This window comes from Cervus canadensis, chromosome 2, assembly GCF_019320065.1.
Source record: "Cervus canadensis isolate Bull #8, Minnesota chromosome 2, ASM1932006v1, whole genome shotgun sequence".
In the NCBI taxonomy this organism is placed as follows: Eukaryota; Metazoa; Chordata; class Mammalia; order Artiodactyla; family Cervidae; genus Cervus; species Cervus canadensis.
Genome location: NC_057387.1, coordinates 60713751 through 60738348, shown reverse-complemented (window position 1 = coordinate 60738348; position 24598 = coordinate 60713751). Strand labels below are relative to the sequence as shown.

Genomic DNA, 24598 nt, shown 5'->3' with positions numbered 1-24598 from the left:
TTAATTGATGTTAATAACAGGCTCAGGCTATATGAAAAGGTATTCACTTTACTATCACTGAGAGAGCAACTTGATTAAGTTCTTTTGTTTCTAAAGAATCACAACCAGCTACTAGTATTTCATTTTTCATTTCAGACGCTCTCATGTCCAACTCTTTGTGACCCCATGGACTGCAGGACAACAGGTTTCCCTGTCCAACACCAACTCCTGGATCTTGCCCAAACTCATGTCCATTGAGTCGGTGATGCCATCCAACCATCTCATCCTCTGTCGACCCCTTCTCCTCCTGCCTTCAGTCTTTCCCAGCATCAGGGTCTTTTCAAATGGGTCAGTTCTTTGCATCAGGTGGCCAAAGTATTAGAGTTTCAGCTTCAACATCAGTCCTTTCAATGAATATTAAGGACTAATTACCTTCAGGATTAACTCTTTTGATATCCTTGCAGTCCAAAGGACTGTAAAGAGTCTTCTCCAACACCACAGTTCAAAAGCATCAATTCTTCAGTGCTCAGTTTTCTCTATGGTCCAACTCTGACATCCATACATGACTACTGGAAAAACCATAGCTTTGACTAGATGGACCTTTGTTGGCAGAGTAATGTCTCTGCTTTTTAATATGCTGTCTAGGTTGGTCATAGTTTTTCTTCCAAGGAGCAAGTATCTTTTAATTTCATTGCTGCAGTCACCATCTGTATTGATTTTGGAGCCCAAGAAAATAAAGTAATACATCTTAAAATAAATTTTTTCAGGGATTCCTAATTCAATTGCCTCGAATATTTCAAGGTCTTATGACAATAAAAAGTTTTAATAATAATTATAAAATGTAGCACAGTCTGCTATTACATAGCTCTTTAATTTTACTATCAAGAGTACATTGACTGAATATTTCCCAATGTGTTCTTATTCTAAGTCCCAATTCATTAGGATGAGAGCTTAAAACATTATTCTTTAATGAGAAATTTTTCATGATGAGTATCTTTATTCTCTTGTAGTATTTTATTATCTTCTTAATATTAATTTCAGTTCAGTTGCTCAGTCATGTCTGACTCTTTGCAACTCTATGGACTGCAGCACACCAGGCTTTCCTGTCCATCACAAATGCCCAGAGCTTACTCAAAATAGTGTCCATCGAGTCGGTGATGTCAGCCAACCATCTCATTCTCTGTCGTCCCCTTCTCCTCCTGCCTTCAATCATTTCCAGCATCAGGGTCTTTTCCAATGAGTCAGTTCTTCTCATCAGGTGGCCAAAGGATTGGAGTTTCAGCTTCAGCATCAGTCCTTCTGGTGAATATTCAGGACTGATTTCCTTCAGGATTGACTGGTTTGATCTCCTTGCAGGCCAAGGGTTTTTCAAGTCTTCTCCAACACCACAGTTCAAAAGCATCAATTCTTCAGTGCTCAGCTGTCTTTATAGTCCAACTCTCACATCCATATGTAACTAGTAGAAAAAACATAGCTTTGACTAGATGGGCCTTTTTGGCAAAGTAATGTCTCTGCTTTTTAATATATTGTCTAGGTTGGTCATAATTTTTTTTCCCAAGGAGCAAGCATCTTTTAATTTCATGGCCATAGTCACCATATGCAGTGATTTTGGAGCCCCAAAACATAAAGTCTCTCAGTGTTTCCATTATTTCCCCATATTTGCCATGAAGTGATGGGACTGGATGCCATGATTGTAGTTTTCTTAATATTAATTTAGACATTATCAAAATCTTATAACAGTCCAACATTAAGAATTGAGTCATTCATCACTTCTAGTATACATTGGATCTTTTAATTCCCTATAAAACAGAGAAATTATGTTTTATTCATAAACTTCTCTAGGAAAATGGTAGTTTTGTTACATGAAAAATATGCATGAATACAAGTAAGAAATTTGCCTTTACCTTTCATATAACCCGTAAAATATATATTCTTACTTAATAGTCTGTTTAAGTACAAATATTTCTTTCTCTTTTATGTGAAAATGTTTCATTAGTGAATCATTTCTTTCTGCTGAGGCTGACTTTTTTCATACAGTAATTTTAGAATGGATTTGAGAACCAGATTGACTCAATCTGACTCATGGTACTGCTACTTCCTGGCTGTGTGCACTTTGCAAATTCACTCTTCTTTTCCTGCATCAGTTACTCATAATGGGAAAAAATACTGGCCCTGTCTACCCACCGGCTGATCACGAGAATTAAGTGATTTAATATGTGAAAAGTCAGAACTATGCTGATCATAAAAGAAGCGTTATATATCAGGGATTATTACTCAGAAGCTAATTCAAGAAATATTTTTTGAGAGATTACTATGTGCTAGGCACTCTTATTGTGTAGAGAGACTATCTTAGTTCCTAAAGTTGATCTGAAATGCCATTATAAATGGAGAACTAATCACTCTACTAGGAACTCAGTTCATCAAGATAAATGCCCTCTAATCGCAAATAGTCAAGGGAGTTAAATGATGATTATAATGCATTATGATAAGCATTATATTGGAAATATGCACAGGGCACCCATTGAAAGCATAAAGAAGGAATATAATGCAGACCAGTCCAGGTCAGGTAGGAAAAAATGCGACCATTTCTGTAAGATGTAATACATGTACTGATTGATGTAGTCTAAAAGGATATTTCTTGAAAAGTGTGAGCAACCTTAAAGCACATATGTCAAAAGCAATTTTCCCATAAGAAATAATGAGAAAAGATTACATTGCCTCATTTCTAGGACACCAGCTACAGTTATAGGTTAATTGCTGATTCTGGTACTGATTAAAAGAGCAGCAGAGGTCTCATCTACTGGCCCCCTAGGGCAAAAATTGCAAATGCTTCAAGGCCCCCTTAGGAAAGTCTGGTCAATAAAACAATTTCTACTCTGCCCTGTGGAATGGTACACAGAAAAGGCTTTATATAACTTATTAGAACTAGAGATTTCTCATTGACCTTGATTACTAAAAGGCTGCTCTCCGGAAAGAATTCAAGGCCAATGTGAATAGTTAAAACAACAACAATAAAAACCCATAAAAATATAAAACAAAACAATAAAAAAAAAGAAAGAAAAGAAATAAAGCAGAACATACATTCAAAGCAATTCTACAAAAGTGCAAAAAAGAAGTAGCACTGAGCAGCCATTTATCAACAATTAGCTTAAGATAGAAACAATATTGGTGAATAGTAATTACGTATGTTAAAGAGTCTACTAACAAATTGTGCTATGTTTCTACCACAAAAATTCAAATTAGTATATTGTGTTCTTTTTACCTGATCCGAGGGATTCTAGCAGCATGAAAGCAAGGAAACCTATTTAAAAAAAGAAAGAAAATCTTAAAACAATAAGTAAAAAACAGAAGGTGACAAGAATATGATGCTAGATATCAGGATTTTAAATATATTTGAAGAAAAATACAAGTTTGGTATGTTACTATTTTTAATTAAATAATATATCTTGGCATTCATTTTATTTCCTTTAGAAAATGTATGGTTTTATTTTGAGAGGAAAAAGAAATAACATGGATCTTAAACTTGAAATTAAGATGAATGAGCACATAAAAATCCTCATGTGGAACATTTTAGATAATGACTGTGGAAGTAAGTATATATTTAATTGTATGATATTCCTTTTGTGTGCTCTCTAAATGAAACAAGTTTTATTCTTTCTGTTAGACAAGAAATGTGGTTCCCAGGGTAAAGAGGTATAGAATCATATTTGTCCAGTGACTGAGCCTAGCCTGAAATTTGCTTGAGTCAAATCAGCAATTTAAATTGATTCATCATAAAGATCTTGGCATCAGTCTTCCTCTAAAATTTCCTCAATATAACTCATCTACAAATAAGAATAATGTCTGATTCCTTTTGAAAACTAAATTCCTGTAAAGTGGTTATTCTTTGTAAAGAGTGTAATTAAAACATAACAGGAAGTCCACCTATCTTTCCTTCCCAAAAAGCACTTCATCAGTACTCTAACTCACCAAAGTCTGTCAGAGCAAACTTTCAGTTCTTAACCAGCTGTTGGAGGTAAGAAACTCTAACCACTATTACAATAGCTACCATCATATTTGTGTTATTGATAATGCTAGGAGCCAAGTTTTAAACATTAGTTATTTGTAGCCCACTGATGCCAAATTGATTTCTTTACGTGTGGCTCTCCATTATGTGGCTTTAGCAGCATTAACCTCAGAGATGAACCTGTGAAAGAATTAAAGGGAACAGATGTTGCTACAACTAGTCTTAATTCTTTAACAGCAGACAAAATTCTTATCTCCTAAGGTATAAGTAAAAGTATATTCTGACAGTGTGTGGTTATTCAGCAAACTCTTGAATAATTTGTTCTGTAAACAGTATTCAATGGATAGAGTCTCTGCCCCCCTGGAGCTTATAAGCAGGGTCTCAAATATGAAAGCTAAAATAATATTTGTGGCAACATCAAGGCTGATATGTCTTGCATATCTTGGCATAAACATAACCTGTAATTTATTGATTTAAAAAATTTGATAGAAGAGTTTTAATGCCCCAGTTTGGGGATGTCTCACTGCCCCCAATTGGATATGAGAGGTCTAATGACAGAGAATAGGTTTTGGAATTGTCGCAGAACCTGCTCTGTTGAGATAATCTTCATTAATACCTTGTGGATTGATTAACTTACTTATACAACGTAAGCTGAATATGCAATGGTTTGATGGTACCTTGTGTTATGATTCCCACTATAAACTTGTTGACTATTTTATGCAATACATTTTTTCATTTCTTATTTACCCAACAAGCATTTACTGAATGCTCACACTTTGCCAGACACTAGGAGATAAGAAATATCATAGCCAAAAAAAAAAAAAGAGAGAGAGAGAGATAGAAGAGCTCTTCTTTTACAGAGCACATGTTTTAGTGGGCAAATTAAAAACTGAGGAAAGTGTCACAGATATTAAATCATTTACCATTTTACACATGCTATGGAAGAGTAAAGAATTTATTAGGTAATTACTAATGACATCTGGCCCTAATTTCATTGGGAAGACTTTTCTAGAGTGTAATTGGGCACAAGAGTTCAAAACAGTATGAGTTAAAGAGGGTTCGGTTCAGTTCAGTCCCTCAGTCCTGTCTGACTCTTTGCAACCCCATTTGACTGCAGCACGCCAGGCCCCCCTGTCCATCACCAACTCCCAGAGTTCACTCAAACTCATGTCATTGAGTCGGTGATGCCATCCAACCATCTCATCCACTGTCATCCCCTTCTCCTCCGCCTTCAATCTTTCCCAACATCAGGCTCTTTTCCTGTGAGTCAGTTTTACACATCAGGTGGCCAAAGTATTGGAGCTTCAACTTCAACATTAATCCTTCCAATGAACACCCAGGACTGATTTCCTTTAGAATAGACTGGTTGGATCTCCTTGCAGTCCAAGGGACTCTCAAGAGTCTTTTCCAACACCACAGTTCAAAAGCATCAATTCTTCGGCACTCAGCTTTCTTTATAGTCCAACTCTCACATCCATAAATGACTACTGGAAAAACCATAACCTTAATGAGACAGACCTTTGTTGGCAAAATAATGTCTCTGCCTTTTTTTTTTTTTATGTCTCTGCTCTTTAATATGCTGTCTATGTTGGTCGTAACTTTTCTTCCAAGGAGTTAGTGTTTTTTAGATTCATGGCTGCAGTCACTATCTGCAGCGATTTTAGAGCCCCAAGAAATAAAGTCTGACACTGTTTCACTGTTTCCACACCTATTTGCCATGAAGTAATGGGACCAGATGTCATGATCTTAGTTTTTTGAATGTTGAGCTTTAAGCTAACTTTTTCACTCTCCTCTTTCACTTTCATCAAGAAGCTCTTTAGTTCTTCACTTTCTGCCATAAGGGTGGTGTCATCTGCATACCTGAGGTTATTGATATTTCTCCCAGCAATGCTGATTCCAGCTTGTGCTTCATCCAGCCCAGTGTTTCTCATGATGTACTCTGTATATAAGTTAAATAAGCAGGGTGACAATTACAGCCTTGACGTACTCCTTTCCTGATTTGGAACAAGTCTGTTGTTTCATGTCTAGTTCTAATTGTTGCTTCCTGACCTGCATACAGGTTTCTCAAGAGGCAGGTCAGTTGGTCTGGTATTCCCATCTCAGAATTTTCCACAGCAAAACAGTGGCCAGGTGCAGGAATGGTCACAAACAAATGAGTTTGTGACATAAATGAGTATCTGTGCATCAATAATGAAATTTCCTTCATGGTAATGCACAGTCTTCACTAGAGGTAGTCTTCACTGGACAGGTATTGCTTCTACTTACATCCACCAATGGCTATGTAGCTAATTCCTATCCAAGGAGTTTAAAGTGGTGTGTATCATTTCCTCTCTCTGATGGGGCCCTAGGATGGGGGAAGCCTGGACACCTGAACTACTGCATGAAGGAGAATCACTAGCCTGCAAGAAACACGCATATCAGATTATTAGAGTAAACAAAAACCATTTTTCTCTTTTTTTCTTTTCCATTATAGGTTCTTACAAAATATTATTGTTCCCTGTGCTATATGATAGGTCCTTGATGTTTACCTATGTTATATATGTTATATGTTAATATTAAAGTCTTGATTTATCTACTTCTCCCCACTCCTCCCCCCTTTCTCCTTTGGTAACCACAAGTCTATTTCCTATGTCTTTGAGTCTACTTCTGTTTCATAGCATCTATTCTCTTTAAGCCACTGAAATTTGGGAGGTTATTTTGATTGCTTTGATATGGTTAATTTTACCTTCAGCAAACAATGTGAACTTAACTAAGGATTTTGGAGTTATTGGAAGTTGTAAAGGATGACTAGAGCATATAAAGAAGGAACATGAATTGGACTGCAGCTTATACTTCTGGCACGACAGCAAGATAAATGTCCTAAAAAAATCTCTCTCAGTAATACAATGAAAAATTCTGAATGAAATATAATACACATTACTCAAAATGTATAGTTAAGCTCAACCCCACCCCGAATAAGAAAACTACCTCAGGAACCAAATCAAAGAGAACAGTGAAATAAAATGGTGAATAAAAGCTATATCTTCTACCAAGGTCAGAAATAAAATTTTAATGGGAAATATAGGCAATGAACTTTGACCCATGTAATTCGAATATGTGAGGCAAAGAAACATTGTAGAATTGTGACTTCTATATAACAACATTTCCCAGACCAGAGAAAAAGCTATATATCCTGAGAAATGTTGTAAAAGAAAATAAACCAATACATAAACATGAAAAGTCTACTTACCTAGCTTGGCCTATACAGTTATGGAAACAAATTTGCAATGATTCAAAAATACAAGCCTGCTCTTACTTCAGGGTTTTGATTAGATTTACACTATGTACCTTGCAGAAAAGCATAAAGGTAAATTCAAATAAAATATTCATGAGTTAAAGACTCTTCCATAGCATCTATATTTTAAAAAATTGTCTTTCAAATACAGCCCAAATATGGCCCCATATGATCAGGAAAAAAACCACCAAACCTAAATTCACAGTCCAAAATTATAAAACAGTTTAATAAAAATGATAACATAAGTGTTATTCAGCAGACTCAAATCAGGGGAATTATACCTCTAAAGTTTTAGATATTTGAATTAATAGGTGTAGAATAAACAAATGATCCTTAAGGTGTTTAAAGAAATAAAAGACAGAATAAAATATCTACAATATTAAAATACATCAATGATATGGAAAATACTCTCGTTGATAATATATAAATTCAAATTGTGTAAGCATTGAAACAAAATATTGATAAATAGAAAAATAAATCATGTGGAGAATTGGTAAAGCAGGAAAATTATTTGGAAAATATTGCTTAAGATATATCACTGCAGTTCAAAAGATAGAAAACACAGAAGACCAAGACAAGAAGGATAGAACTGAAATACCTAATGTGGTCTAATCTGATTTGCAGGAATAAGAGAGTAGAGAATATGAGAGACAACATTGGGAAATCTAATGGATGAGAATTTTACAAAATTGTTGAAAAATAAGAAAATTACATTCAGAACATACATATACTGTTAAGCAGAATAAACAAAGAAAATCCACATCGTCGACAAATTATAATCATAATTAAGAATATCAAATGCAGAGAGAAAAATTTAAAAGTATCCTAAGAGAAACATTTACTTCAATTCAGTTCAGCTGCTCAGTCATGTCCGACTCTTTGCAACTCCATGGACTGCAGCACGCCAGGCATCCCTGTCCATCACCAACTCCCAGAGTTTATCCAAACTCATGTCCATTGAGTTGGTGATGCCATCCAACCATCCCATCCTCTGTCATCCACTTATCCTACACCTTCAATCTTTTCCAGCATCAGGGTCTTTTCCAATGAGTCAACTCATCGCCTCAAGTTGCCAAAGTATTGGAGTTTCAGCTTCAGCATCAGTCCTTCCAATGAATATTCAGGACTGATTTCCTTTAGGATGGACTGGCTGGATCTCCTTGCAGACCAAGGGACTCTCAAGAGTTTTCTCCTACACCATAGTTCAAAAGCATCAATTCTTCAGCACTCAGCTTTCTTTACAGTCCAACTCTCACATCCATACATAACTCCTGGAAAAAACAATAGCCTTAATTAGATGGACCTTTGTTGACAAAATAATGTCTCCGCTTTGTAATATGCTGTCTAGGTTGGTCGTAACTTTTCTTCTAAGGAGTATCTCTTAATTCCATACCTGTAGTCACCAACTGCAGTGATTTTGGAGCCCCCCCAAATAAATTCTGCCACTGTTTCCACTGTTTTGCCATCTGTTTGCCACAAAGTGATGGGACCAGATGCCATAATCTTAGTTTTCTGAATGTTGAGCTTTAAGCCAACTTTTTCACTCTCCTCTTTCACTTTCATCAAGAAGCTCTTTAGTTCTTCTTCAATTTCTGCCAAAAGGTGGTGTCATCTGCATATCTGAGGTTATTGATATTTCTCCCAGCAATCTTGATTCCAGCTTGTGCTTCATCCAGCCCAGCATTTCTCATGATGTACTCTGCATATAAGTTAAATAAGCAGGGTGACAATATACAGCCTTGATGTACTCCTTTTCCTTTGCGGAACCAGTCTGTTGTTTCGTATCCAGTTCTAACTGTTGCTACCTGACCTGCATACAGATTTCTCAAGAGGCAGGTCAGGTGGTCTGGTATTCCCATCTCTTTCAGAATTTTCCACAGTTTATTGTGATCCACACAGTCAAAGGCTTTGAAATAGTCAATAAAGCAGAAATAGATGTTTTTCTGGAACTCTCTTGCTTTTTCAATGATTCAGCAGATGTTGACAATTTGATCTCTGGTTCCTCTGCCTTTTCTAAAACCAGGTTGAACATCTGGAAGTTTACGGTTCATGTATTGTTGAAGCCTCACTTGGAGAATTTTGAGCATAGAATCTGCAACATCACAATGAAGGCAAATAGCCAGTAGAATCGTTTCCTCAAAGTTCTAAGAAAGGGGTGCAGAAAGAAACCTGTCAAATTAGAATTAGATACCAAACTAAGCTGTCACTGAAGAGTTTAGAGAGGGCTTCCCTGGTGGTTCAGTGATAAGGAGTCCACCTAACAATGCAGGAGACAATGTCCGATCCCTGGTCCGGAAAGTTTCCACATGCCACAGAGCAGCAAGGCCTGTTCTCCACAACTATTGAGCCTGTTCTCTAGAGCTTGGAAACCACAACTACTGAGCCCACATGCCATAACTCCTGAAGCCTGTGCACCTGAGAGTCTGTGCTCCACAACAAGAGAAGTCACCCCAGTGAGAAGTCTGCACACTGCAATTAGAGGGTAGCCCCTGCTCACCGTGGCTGGAGAAAAGCCCACGCAGCAGTGAAGATCCAAAACAGCAAAAAATAAATTTAAAACAAATTTTTAAAAGATTTGGAGGAACTTTACTACATAAAATGTTAGAAAAGAGTTTGGAGAATTATAGACATCTGAGAAGAAAAGAATTTGCCACTAACTTATCCTCAGTAAAGGAAATCTTAAAGGATTATATCAGAAAGAAGGATTATGTAAGAAAAGGAAAGTCTGAGATTAAAATTAAAAATAAATATATAATGAAATTGAGAAATGCATGAATGAATGTAAACATAGGTTAACAACGTGAAATAGTTCAAATAGAATTTTGAGGGTTAAAAACAAGATGGACTAAGATACCTGATGGTAATTCTTGTGAGAAAGAAATTGGTTATTATTCTAAGCCATGTAAACTACATTACACAGTCAGTACTAGCTCACAAACTGTCTTACTGATTAGTGGCAAGAAATGTGTAGAAGTTGGGAATAAGAGTTTAGAACCTTTAAAAGCATTTTGACAGAGTAATTTTGTATTTGTTATAATCTAGTAATCTAAAAGGTAGGCTTGTATTTAGTGGGTATTTTATCATTTCACTTTCCTAGTAATATATACCCATTTTATTTTACAGATCTAGCAGTCCAGGAGAATTGGAAATTTTGAGGAAAAAATTTTTATTACTGATAAATATATATATTAGCATGAAAAATTCAGAACTAAAACTGCCAATCTATTAATAAAACAAGGGAAGAAAATTTAAGAAGAAGAGAAATAGAAGTATTAAAAAGTGAGGTTAAGGAAAAAACACAATTTAAGATACAAAATCCAGCTATGGTGACTTTGGATTTTAAATGAAATGGAAATACAAATGAAATGAATTTTTTTTTAATGACATATTATCAGAAAAGATTAAAAAACTGAACATAATTCAGTGGTATGCTGTTAGTAAGCATCCTAACAAACATGGACAAGCAGAAAGTTAGCAAGCAAAATGGAGAGCAAACCAGTCAATCATAAAGGAAATCAACCCTGAATATTCACTGGAAGGACTGATGTGGAAGCTGAAGCTCCAATACTTTGGCCACCTGATGCAAAGAGCCGACTCGTTGGAAAAGCACCTGATGCTGGGAAAAAGTGAGGGCAGGAGAAGGGGGCAACAGAGGATGAAATGTTTGGCTGGCATCACTGATTCAATGGACGTGAGTTAGAGCAACTCTAGGAGATAGTGAAGGAGAGCTACGCCTAACTTGCTGCAGTTCACAGGGTCACAAAGAGTAGGACACGCCTTGGTGACTGAACAAAAACAACAAAATGATGGAAACATAGAAAAATAATATATGAGGCAAATATAAAGCAAGAAAATGCTGGCGTTGCTTTGTTTAAACAAAAATGGGGTTTTCAGAGTTAAGAACAGTTACTATATGTTAACAAAGATTGAAATTCACCAAAAATATTTTTTACCAGAGAATACACAGAAATTATCAGCATCAAATGTTTATTTCAAAGGAGAAGGTTTGAACATTAATAAACCTACAACCAATTTAAGATATTAGAATAAAAAGAATATAACTAAATAATATAGAAATAATATATAATATATATAGAAAAAAAAAAGAAAGATAAAAGATGATAGTGACCACAAAATAGAGGATATCAGCAATACCTTTATTAAGTGATTTGTGAAGACTAATAAAATAGAAAAATTCTGAAGATTTATCAAGAAAACATACTGAAAGATCAAAAAACAATATTAGAACTTGAAGTCACAATACAGATACAACTGAGGATTTTTAAACGATTAAAGACACACAAATAATTTCAAATAAATACATTTTAAATTTAGAAGCATTAATTCACTCCCCTCCCTCAACACCTCACACCCAAGCACACATACATACACACATCTATCTAAAATTGACTCAAGGGAAAAATAAAAAAATAATAACTTGAATTGACCTGTAACAATTAACAAAATTAAATCAGAAGAATCAGTAGCAATACAACTACACTATACATAGTACGAAATCCATCAGGTCCAGAGAACTTTGTAAGAGATTTCTATTGAACACTAAACATTTACAGGCTTTGCAAAACAATAGAAAGATTGGAATATCTTTTTAATTGACAGAGGGAATTTTATGAATCCAAGTACATTAAAGTGAAAACCTATTGTGTGCCAAACTAAATCACAGAGAAAGACAAGGCACAGATTCAGAATATATACACAATGTGTAAAAGACTATATAAAGGTAGTATATGTTCCTAAAATTCAGCCTAAAAACAAAAGAATCCAGTTTAAAATGTGCAAAAAATACAAACTGAAATTTACAGAAAGCAAAAGCTGAATAGCCAATGAACATAAAAATGTTTGTAAACATGATGAAGTATATAGATGACTTCTATATTTCAGTAGAACCCATTATATGGGGCGATATTTATTAATCTGTGTGGATGATACTATGAGGTACTGTCCTGATTCCCTTCAAGAATGAAGGACTCTCATCACCTCAGTTGCAAGAACAGCTACCATTAGAAATCCCTCAGCCATCAACTTCCTTTAGGGAAACTGAGAATACATCACCTAAAGAGAACCACCTCATCCAAGGTTACATTTAGAAACCAATGACTTTCTGATGAAGGGGCATAAAGGCCTGGATTCTCTGTTCCAACTCAGAACAACTGTGAATAGTAATGCCAGTTTCAGATTCCCTGGTCAGATGGGGTAAGGCCTCTTAAAAATCCTTAGGACTTCTCCCCTCTCCTATTTACTTGTCTCCGTGTACTCCCTAATACACCTTCTGCCTCCTAATCTCCAGAACCCTGAAGGGAATCCAACTGGTAACAGTGGGTGCCAGGAATGGTATGAGATGTGGAATAGGATTAAGGAACTGGAATGTCTGCTATTTGGCTAGTAACTACAACCCCATCATCAGTGATGAGGGTAATAGTATAGATAGCTCCAGACACAAGGTACCAGTGCATTTGCTGAAATATTCCTAAGATGTACCCTTCCTCAGAATTTGCCCTTCCTCCCTTATTGATCACTAAGCTCTAAAGTTAAGTTACAACAACGTGGCCAACACAGGGGCATTTTAGTTCTGATGAGGGAGGAAAATGATGCACCTAAATATAGCTGCAGGATCCAACTGGGTAATGATGGCAGACACAGGACTGAGTTTTATGGTTGCATAATTAAGAGGACAGAACATACCCAAACATGTGCAGTGCTTTAAAACTCACATGTAGGAGATAATAAAGTAAAAACATTTCATCCTCATAAGGATTACACCATTATGTAAATAATTACATTTCATCAACAGCGAAAAACAAAGGAGAAAAGGAAAGATACACCCACCTAAATTCAGAGTTCCAAAGAATAACCAGGAGAGATAAGAAAGCCTCCCTCAGTGGTGAGTTCAAAGAAATAAAGGAAAACAATAGAATAGGAAAGACTAGAGATCTCTTCAAGAAAATTAGAGATACCAAGGGAACATTTCATGCAAAGATGGGTTCGATAAAGGACAGAAATGGTATGGACCTAACAGAAGCAGAAGATATTAAGAAGAGGTGGCAAGAATACACAGAAGGACTGTACCAAAAAAATCTTCACAGCCCAGATAATCACAATGGTGTGATCACTCACCTAGAGCCAGACATTCTGGAATGTGAAGTCAAATGGGCCTTAGAAAGCATCACTACGAACAAAGCTAGTGGAGGTGATGGAATTCCAGTTGAGCTATTTCAAATCCTGAAAGATGATGCTGTGAAAGTGCTTCACTCAATATGCCAGCAAATTTGGAAAACACAGCAGTGGCCACAGGCCTGGAGAAGGTCAGTTTTCACTCCAATCCCAAAGAAAGACAATGACAAAGAATGCTCAAACTACTGCACAATTGCAGTTATCTCATATGCTAGCAAAATAATGCTCAAAATTTTCCAAGCCAGGCTTCAACAGTACGTGAGCCATGAACTTCCAGATGTTCAAACTGGATTTAGAAAAGGCAGGGGAACCAGAGGTCAAATTGCCAACATTTGCTGGATCACTGAAAAAGCAAGAGAGTTACAGAAAAACATCTATTTCTCCTTAATTGACCACACCAAAGTCTTTGACTGTGTGGATCACAAAAAAAAAAAAAAAAAAAAAAGCAAAGTTCTTAAAGAGATGGAAATACTAGACCACCTTACCTGCCTCCTGTGAAATCTGTATGCAGGTTAAGAAGCAACAGTTAGAACTGGACATGGAATAACAGACTGGATCCAAATTGGGAAAGGCGTATGTCAAGGCTGTATATTGTCACCCAGCTTATTTAAACTATATGCAGAGTACATCGTGTGAAATGCTGTGCTGGATGAAACACAAGCTGAAATCAAGACTGCCAGGAGAAATATCAATAACCTCAGATACACAGATGACACCACTCTTATGGCAGAAATTGAAGAAGAACTAGAGTCTCTTGATGAAAGTGAAAGAGGATAGTGAAAAAGCTGGCTTAAAGCTCAACATTCAGAAAATGAAGATCATGGCAACCAGTCCGATCATTTCATGCCAAATAGATGGGGCAACAATGGAAACAGTGACATATTTTATTTCCTTGGGCTCCAAAATCACTGCAGATGGTAACTGCAGCCATGAAATTAAGACATTTTTGTTTTGGAAGAAAGCTATGACCAACATAGACAGCATGTTAAAAAGCAGAGACATTACTTTGCCAACAAAGGTCCGTCTAGTCAAAGCTATGGTTTTTCCAGTGGTCATGTATGGATGTGAGGGTTGGACCATAAAGAAAACTGAGAACTGAAGAACTGATGCTTTTGAAATGTGGTGTTAGAGAAGACTCTTGAGGGTCCCTTGGACTGCAAGGAAATCAAAGCAGTCCACCCTAAAGGAAATCAGTCCTGAATATTCATTGGAAGGACTGATGATGAAGCTAAAGCTCCAATTCTTTGGCCACCTGATGGGAAGAACTGACTCATTGGAAAAGACCCTGATGCTAGGAAAGATTGAAGGCAGGAGGAGAAGGGAATGGCAGAGGATGTGATGGTTGGATGGCATCACCAACTCAATGGATGTGAGTTTGAGCAAGCTCTGGGAGTTGGTGATGGACAGGAAGCCTGGGATGCTGCAGTCCATGGGATTACAAAGAGTCGGACATGACTGGGCAATGCAACTGAACTAAAGATACAACCATAGCATTACACAACAAAATTCAGTAAGAAACATTTAATATACAAAATCTCCAAAGAGTAGACATGATTTTAGAGCTGTCCTCATGGCTCATACTGGAGAAGGCAATGGCACCCCACTCCAGTACTCTTGCCTGGAAAATCCCATGGATGGAGGAGTCTGGTAGGCTGCAGTCCATGGGTTCTCGAAGAGTCAGACATGACTGAGTGACTTCACTTTTATTTAACTTTTCACTTTCATGCATTGGAGAAGGAAATGGCAACCCACTCCAGTGTTCTTGCCTGGAGAATCCCAGGGACGGCGGAGCCTGGTGGGCTGCCGTCTATGGGGTCGCACAGAGTCGGACACGACTGAAGCGACTTAGCAGCAGCAGCAGCAGCAGCATGGCACATACAGTGAAGAATCTGCCTGCAAGGCCAGACACCTGGGTTTGATCCCTGGGTTAGGAAGATCCCCTGGAGAAGGGAATGGCTATCTACTCCAGTATTCTTGCTTGGAGAATCCCATGGACAGAGGAGCCTGGCAATCTGCAGTCCATGGGTCATGAAGAGTCGGATACAACTGAGTGACTAACACTTTCACTTTTTTTCATTATGACATAAAAGAGCAGATAAACCTTACATGATGGAAAAAACTCTAAGAATGTGATTTCTTATAATAAAAGTTTTGGTAAACATCCTCAACAACAACAACAACAAAACTTCAAGAGCCAAGAAGCCCAAGTTTATATTATCTGTTGAATAACCTAGTGCCTACAATTTCACTGCTACCAAAAAATGATGTGTCTCTTTTGAAGATTAGATTAGATGCTACCTTATGGTTGGGAAGTACACTAGCTATAACAGGTGCTTGACTGGAAAATTATCCAACATCTGCAGAAGCTGGTGCAGAGCATATACAGAAGCAGGAAGACACCTGCCTCAGGTGACAGTTCTGTGTCCAATCCAACATACTGGCAAAGGCACAGTTCACAGCCAAAGATCTACCACCTTAGGAATAGCTTTAGTAATTTTAGTTTAGGGGTATTTAAAGCAGATATAGAGTTTTCCATCAAAACCTTAAAAATGGCCCCTTTTTTTGTTTTCCTCAACCAAACTAAATGGTGAATTCCACAAATAGAACTGGTTGCATAAATTCTTGTTGCTGTTTTAGTTTCTAAGTCTTATCTGACTCTTGTCACCACATGGACTGTAGCCCACCAGGCTACTCTGTCCATGGGATTTCCCAGGCAAGAACTCTGAAGTGGGTGGCCATTTCATTCTCCAGGGGATCTTCCCAACCCAGGAATTGAACCCATGTCTCCTGCATTAGTGGGCAGATTCTTTACCACTGAGTCAGCTGGGAAACTCAGTGACTAATTTTGCCCTAATTTCTAGGGTTTTTAGAAATAAATATATATGGAATATCTTGTCAATGAATATGTAAATTTTGTGCTAGCTAATAACAAACTTGAAATAATTATATGGTAGAACAAGTAACTTTTTCATTTATTTTTTAATCTTTTGGCTGTGGTACAGCATGCAGGGTCTTAGTTCGCCAGCCAGGGGTCAAACCCAAACTCCCTGCAGTGGAAGTGCAAGGTCTTAAACACTGGACTGCCAGGATAGTTCCAAGTACCTATTCATGGTAAGTCAAATCACTTATTAGAATCCCTAAGAAAATACATTATTTCAGAAAGATACATTCACAATTCATTATGTTGTCTAATCATAGAGATAATTTTTTAAAGAACAGATTAAAAATAATTGCATTTTACTTAAGAGTTGTCTGTTGTTGTTGTTGTTGTTTTTAATTGCTCTTTTTTTCTGTCATAACTTTCCTGGTAATGTATAAACAATATCAAAGAAAGCAAAGATCAAACACTCTGGTTGAAAGAAAACAAGAGATTTCAAACATTTTGTTTAGAGATGAAGTAACTTACATGCTAAGTTTGCCACACTACTTTTTTATTGCCACAGATACAAGCTACATTTCTAATTTTCCTACTCTTCAAATAACTAATATTGGAAATGCTTAAAGAGCTCAGATTTTGATGATCATGGGATTAAAGTTAGGGTTAGGAATTATATGCACTTGACAGCTACTGTTCTATTTATATTTTGGTTGACTGTTAGAGAAGAAATTAATGATATTGCTTTGGAGCCATAATGAAGAGATGATGGAAGAAAAAGAATCATTATCCCAGGATTTCATTTGATTTTGTCTAAGAGAAAATTCTATGGCACAAGCATTGTTGACTAAAGCAAAACTCCAGTTCACCTTGCCATACATTATTATTTTTTTTTTTTTTTTTTTAGGTAAGAGGCATTGTTAATTCTTTTAATCCTGTTATGCTGTTCAGTCACACCCCTTAATCAATTTTATCATACATTTATGCCACTGGAAATGGTTTTCATGGATAATCTATCATTTGTTCAAACATTGCTTGTCAGGGATATGTTACTTCATTGCATAATCATGCATAGATGAAATATAAAGTTTTCTTCCTTATGGATCAGCCACCCTATTTTCTTACTGGTGTAGATATAATTATTGCATTGGCCTAAAACCAATCCATTTGTCACAGAATTATATTCATTATTTATTAGAGACTTCACATGTCCACATTGTCCATATGCACAGTTTTGGTCAATCATGTGAAAGTTTAAAATAAGAAAGGTTTTTAAATTGCACTTTACATACTCAAAACCCTCTAGTTAGAGTTTCTTTATAAAATATTTGCTATTATCCAGTATTTATGAAAATGATTTTTACTAAAGCCCTATACAAATAATATTCTTCCCAGTAATACTACCTTGATTTTTACCACTGTTTCCTCCATAGTATTTTTTCTCTTTGTTAAAAGTTTCACTTTATTACTTTCCTGTATTGATTCCTTATGCTATGTCAAGATGATTTCAGTCTAACACTTTATCCATATCTCAATTATTTCAGAATCTAATGAATTAGTCATTAGAACTTCAACATATTTGAGAGACCATTTTTACCCCGTAGTTTCTAAAAGTATGAGTAGATTTGTGTACCTTATTCTTGACATTAGGAATACTTGATATTTAGAATAGAATAGCATTTGTGTTCTCAATATTCATCACTATTTCCTTCTAATTTTAAAGTAAAATATATCACACAAAAGAAAGCTATCAAATGTATTAAATGTAATGAAAATATACAGAACATTTTGTTTTTTCATGTTTTCATGCAAACTATACAAATACATATGCTATTATGTTCAAGCATCAGATCACTTAATGTTTTATTCTTCATTATTTTTACAGTTATAGAAAACTGATTAATCTAGACATATAAATTAATTTGATACTCATAATTATTCATGTGTACTTGGAGATACGCCATTGGAGTAGGGTATAAAAGCGATCAAATTTTACTGTTTTTTCCTTTTCAGCCTCTTTCTCCATTATTCTTTGTCAATTTTCATGCTCTACAATTTATGGGAGATGAATTTTATATTTAGTGTTAATTCTCACAGACCTACATATAATAGAGGGTGTCTGATCAATACATTATTGAGAAAAAAACTAGTTAATGAAAAAATGAATAGCATAATTTTAAAATTTTAGATTCTTATAGTTGGAAAAAATGACACAAAATATTAAAATCTCATTGCCATCTGAGTAGAGAAAAATTCAAGGTTTTGTTGAGCCTGAAATGTTAATATTTGATAATTCCATATTCAGAAAGAGAGTTTTTTCAGATTATTTTTCCTTTATATTAGATCCTTGTTTGTTATCTATTTTATATATAGTAGTGCATATATGTTAATGCAAAACTCCTAATTTATCCCCCACTCCCACTCTTGTAATCAAAAGTTTGTTGTCTATGCCTGTGAGTTTATTTCTGCTTTGTTTATAAGTTCATTTGTATCTTTTTTTTTTTTTTAGATTCCACATATAAATGATATTATATGCTATTTTCTTTTCTATTTGATTTACTTCACTTAATATGATAATCTCTAGGTTCATCTCTGTTGCTACAAATGGTATTATTCCATTACTTCTTACGGCTGAGCAATATTCAGTTGTATGTGTATGCATGCATATATATATTTAAATGTATATATACATATATACCACATCTTCTTTATTCATTCATGTGTTGATGGATATTTAGGTTGCTTCCATTTCTTGGGTATTACAAATAGTGTTATAGTGAAAACTGAGGTGCATGTATCTTTTTGAATTATGGTTTTCTCCAGATATATGCCCAGGATTGGAATTATAGGATGATATGGAAGCTCTGTATTTAGTTTTTAAGAAATCTCTAGACTGTTCTCCATAGTGCTGAACCAACATAGATTTCCATCAACAGTTTAGGAGTGTTCCTTTTTTTTCCTGCATCCTCTCCAGCATTTATTATTTGCAGACTTTTTGATAGTGGTCATTCTGACTAAAGAATAGAAAATAATGGAAAAGATCAATGATACTAAAGTCTAGTTTTTTAAAAATAGATAAATAAAATTGATAAAACTTTAGCATGATTCATCAAAAATGTGGGAGGGTAGGGAGAAGGCCCGAATCAATAAAATTAGAAATAAAAAGGAGGAGTTCTAGCTAAAACCACAGAAAAAATACAAAGCACCATAATACAGTACTGTAAATGACTTCATGCCAATAAAATGGCAACCTAGAAAAAACTGACAAATTCTTATAAAAATATAATCTTGCAAGACTGAACCAGGAAGAAATAGAAAATATGAACAGACCAATTACAAGTACTGAAATTGAATCTGTGATTAAAAACTCAACAAACAAAAGTCCTGGACAAGTTGGCTTCACAATTGAATTCTATCAAACATTTAGAAAAGAGTTAACACTTATCTTTCTGAAACTATTCCAAAAACTTGCTGAGGCAGGAACACTTTGAAACTCATTCTATAAACCTGATACAAAAACTAGTCAAAGGTGCAACAATAAAATGAACTTTGCAGGCCAACACCACTGAGCACAGACACAAAAATCTTCAACAAAACACTAGTAAACTTGTGTTCACTAACAATACATTAAAAGGATCATGCACCATGATCAAGTCAGTATTATCCTAGATATGCAAGTATTTTTCAATATCTGTAAATCAATCAGTGTAATATACCTCATTAACACAATGTACCTTACTAAAATGGAATTGTGTTTGGTTTAGTCACTCAGTCCTGTCTGACCCTTTGCAACCCCATGGATCGCAGGATTCCAGGCCTCCATGTCCATCACCAACTCCCAGAATTTACTCAAACTCATGTCCATTGAGTCGGTGATGCCATCCAACTATACAATCTTCTGTCATCCCCTTTTTCTCCAACCTTCAGTCTTTCCCAGCATCAGTTCAGTTCAATTCAGTCACTCAGTTGTGTCCGACTCTTTGCGATCCCATGAACCGCAGCACCCCACGCCTCCCTGTCCATCACCAATTCCTGGAGTTCAACCAAACCTATGTCCATTGAGTCGGTGATGCCATCCAAACATCTCATGCTCTGTTGTCCCCTTCTCCTCCTGCCCTCAATCTTTCCCAGCATCAGGGTTTTTCAAATGAGTCAGCTCTCTGCATCAGGTGGCCAAAGTATTAGAGTTTCAGCTTCAGCATCAGTCCTTCCAGTGAATATTCAGGACTGATTTCTTTTAGGATGGACTGGTTGGATCTCCTTGTAGTCCAAGGGACTCTCAAGAATCTTCTCCAACACCACAGTTCAAAAGCATCAATTCTTCAGAACTCAGCTTTCTTAACAGTCCAACTCTTACATCCATACATGACCACTGGAAAAACCATAGCCTTGACTAGATGGACCATTGTTGGCAAAGTAATGCCTCTGCTTTTTATTTTTTTATTTATTTTTTTCTCTTTAAAAATATGGAACGCTTCACGAACTTGCGTGTCATCCTTGCGCAGGGGCCATGCTAATCTTCTCTGTATCGCTCCAATTCCAGTATATGTGCTGCCGAAGCGAGCACATGCCTCTGCTTTTTAATATGCTATCTATAATGGTCATAACTTTTCCTCCAAAGAGTAAGCATCTTTTAATTTCATGGCTGCAATCACCTTCTGCAGTGATTGTGGAGCCCAAAAAATAAAGTTAGCCACGGTTTCCACTGTTTCCCCATCTATTTGCCATGAAGTGATGGGGCCAGATGCCATGATCTTAGTTTTCTGAATGTTGAACTTTAAGTCAACTTTTTCACTCTCCTCTTTCACTTTCATCAAGAGGCTTTTTAGTTCCTCTTCACTTTCTGCCATAAGGGTGGTGTCATCTGCATATCTGAGGTTATTAATATTTCTCCTGGCAATCTTGATTCCAGCTTTTGCTTCTTCTAGCCCAGGGTTTTTCATGATGCATTCTGCATATAAGTTAAATAAACAGGGTGACAATATATAGCCTTGACATACTCCTTTTCCTATTTGGAACCAGTCTGTTGTTCCATGTCCAATTCTAACTGTTGCTTCCTGACCTGCATATAGGTTTCTCAAGAGGCAGGTCAGGTGGTCTGGTATTCCCATATCTTTCAGAATTTTAATAATCTACATATTATTGTGATCTACACAGTCAAAGGCTTTGGCATAGTCAATAAAGCAGAAATAGATGATTTTCTGGAACTCTCTTGCTTTTTCAATGATCCAGTGGATGTTGGCAATTTTATCTCTGGTTTCCAGCATCAGGGTCTTTTAAAATGAGTCAGTTCTTCACATCAGGTGGCCAAAGTATTGGAGTTTCACCTTCAGCATCAGTCCTTCCAATGGATATTCATGACTGACTTCCTTTAGGAGGGACTGGTTGAATCTCCTTGCCATTCAAGGGACTCTCAAGAGTCTTCTCCAATACCATAGTTCAGAAGCATCAGTTCTTTGGTGCTCAGCTTTCTTTATAGTCTAGCTCTCACATTCATACATGACTACTGGAAAAACCATTTCTCTTACTAGATGGATCTTTGTTGGCAAAGTAATGTCTCTGCTTTTTAATATGCTGTCTAGGATGGTCATAACTTTTCTTCCAAGGAGCAAGTGTCTGTTAATTTCATGGCTGCAGTCACCATCTGCAGTGATTTTGGAGCCCAAAAAAGTAAAGTCTATCACTGTTTCCCTAGTTTCCCCATCTATTTGCTATGAAGTAATGGGACCAGGTGCCATGATCTGTTTTAAGCCAAATTTTTCACTCTCTTTTCTCCTCTTTCACTTTCATCAAGAGGCTCTTTTGTTGTTCTTTGCTTTCTGCCATAAGTGTGGTGTTCTGCATGTCTGAGCTTATTGATATTTCTCCAAGCAATCTTGATTCCACCTTGTGTTTCATCCAGTCTAGCATTTCTCATGATGCACTCTGCATATAAGTTAAATAAGCAGGGTGACAATATACAGCTTTGACATACTCCTTTCCCTATTTGGAACCAGTCTGTTGTCCCACGTCCAGTTCTAATTGTTGCTTCTTGACCTGCATATTGTATTAATTGTATAAGTTCATAAATTTAAAGTTTATTAAATGCACTGAATTCATAAATCTAATGTTTAAAAGTAAATGTTACTTTTTGTATTGAGTTTAGTGTTAAGTCATATTTTAGGTATTGCATAGTTCATGACATAGTCTTTCAATCATCTGAGGATATGTGTAATACAAATAGTGCTTCCCTATTGGCTCAGATGGTAAGGAATCTGCCTGCAATGCAGGAGACCTGGGTTCGATCCCTGGGTTGGGAAGATCTCCTGGAGAAGGGAAAGGCAACCCACTCCAGTATTCTTGCCTGGAGAATTCCATGGACAGAAGAGCTTGTAGGGCCACAGTGCGTGGACTCACAAACAATTGTACATGACTAAGCAACTAATACACACACACACACACACACACACACACACACACACACATAATGCAATATATAATCACAATTATTCTCGTGTTTACCAAATAGAATGATGGGGTCATTTTATTACTACTGTCTCCCAGTACTTAGTACATTTTCTGGCCGAAGTACTTTGCAATTGGTGACAAAACCACAGATAAAGATTACAGTTAATAAATATGAAACATATTTGCCATTTTTGATCAGATCCATGAAGATGCAAACTCCTTGTTTTCTTCCAATTTTGAAGAACTTTTTTTTTCACACAAAGGCTGTAGCTCTTCCTAGCAAATGAAAAATAACTGACGTATTTTGTTTGAAATCCAATTTTAACATCAGTTTCAATCACAAAGTCTAAAGTGACTGGGTTGTAATTCACATTCATTAAGATAATATAAGTAAGTTAAGCAATTAGATATGTGTTCAATCATCCTTAAATGAATGATCTAGTATTTAAAAGTAGCAAAATTTGGAGACTCATTAAAGGTACAAATGATTCAGGTCATTTCAATTTTACAAAATTGAATTCAGAAAATGGTGAAGAAGATACTTGTTAAGTAACTAGAATTTGAGTGTCAATTCTGGCTGCATAGTCTTGAAGAAGTCACTTTCTTAGCCTTTGTTTTTCATCATCAATGAAAATAAGAACAGTACCTTCTGTCCCTCCTATACAAGAATTCTGAGAAGGATAATGAGAAGGATCATCACCAAATTTATAGTAAATCAGAAAGAGGAGCAATAAAACAAAAAGTACAAAAAAGTGAGTAAAGATAACCCTGTAATTTCTTAAATAAGGTCATGAAAAGTAATGTTTTCTAACTCCTTTACTATGATTGACCTTGTGATTTGTTCATTTCATCTATGATATTTCATTTAGACCTCACACAGCCTTGCAGGAGATATACTAAATGTACATGAAAAATAAGGAAATGTATTCAGAAAGGTTAAAGCAATGGATTTAATAATTTCTAGGACTCAGATTTGAACTCTAAGCAGTTCTATGTGATTTCAAAGTTAAAATCTTTGTTCTTTCTGTGATATCTGAGGACTATTCTGCATTGAGGTAAAGAATCTGTTTGCAATGCAGAGACCTGGGTTTGATCCCTGGGTCGGGAAGATTCCCTGGAGAAGGGAATGGCAACCCACTCTAGTATTCTTGCTTGGAGAATCCCATGGACAGAGGAGTCTGGCTGGCTATAGTCCATGGGGCGGCAAAGAGTTGGACATGACTGAGCGACTAAAACTACTGTTTTGTAATCTGGTTCTCTCATTGTACTATTAGATTGTCCAGATTTTCATTTGAAATGAAAAAGGTTTAAATAGCTCTTTTTAAAAGAAATATCATAGCAAAGATTTGTTTTATCTCTTTTCCTTTTCTCCAATGACTTAATTGGCAGATTTGGTGTTATGTAAACAGAACTATTATGATAAACATAAGTCTGATAAAACATTTTGTAATGAAAATGAATCCCAGCATTTGATCTAAGCTTTAAAAAGCAAGAGAAGATAATAAATTGCAATCATAATTTTTGCCAACATTAGTGTATATTATTCTTGCTTTAAAATGCAATTATCTTCAAATAAATCCATACAAACAATATTTGGACAGGATACAATGAGTTAGTTCTGTTTCTATACAGTCCACTAGATAATTTCTGCACCATGTACATAGACTTCTGTGTTGAGGTGACACTAAAATAAGACTTTAAGATGGATATTTTATAATGAGTCTATTCTACATTGCAATCTTATGTATAACTCATGATTTAAAAATTCCTGCTGAGAAATTCAGGGAGCTCAACATTACCTGATAGAAGATGCCATGCCACAATA

General features: G+C 36.0%; 1 non-coding gene across 1 annotated transcript; it reads right to left on the bottom strand.

The window, feature by feature from the left end:
* Positions 1-20786: 20786 nt before the first annotated feature.
* On the bottom strand, positions 20787-20893 carry LOC122437447. The gene has a single exon (XR_006268273.1). It is a non-coding gene; the product is annotated as a U6 spliceosomal RNA (small nuclear RNA).
* Between the last annotated feature and the right edge of the window lie 3705 nt (positions 20894-24598).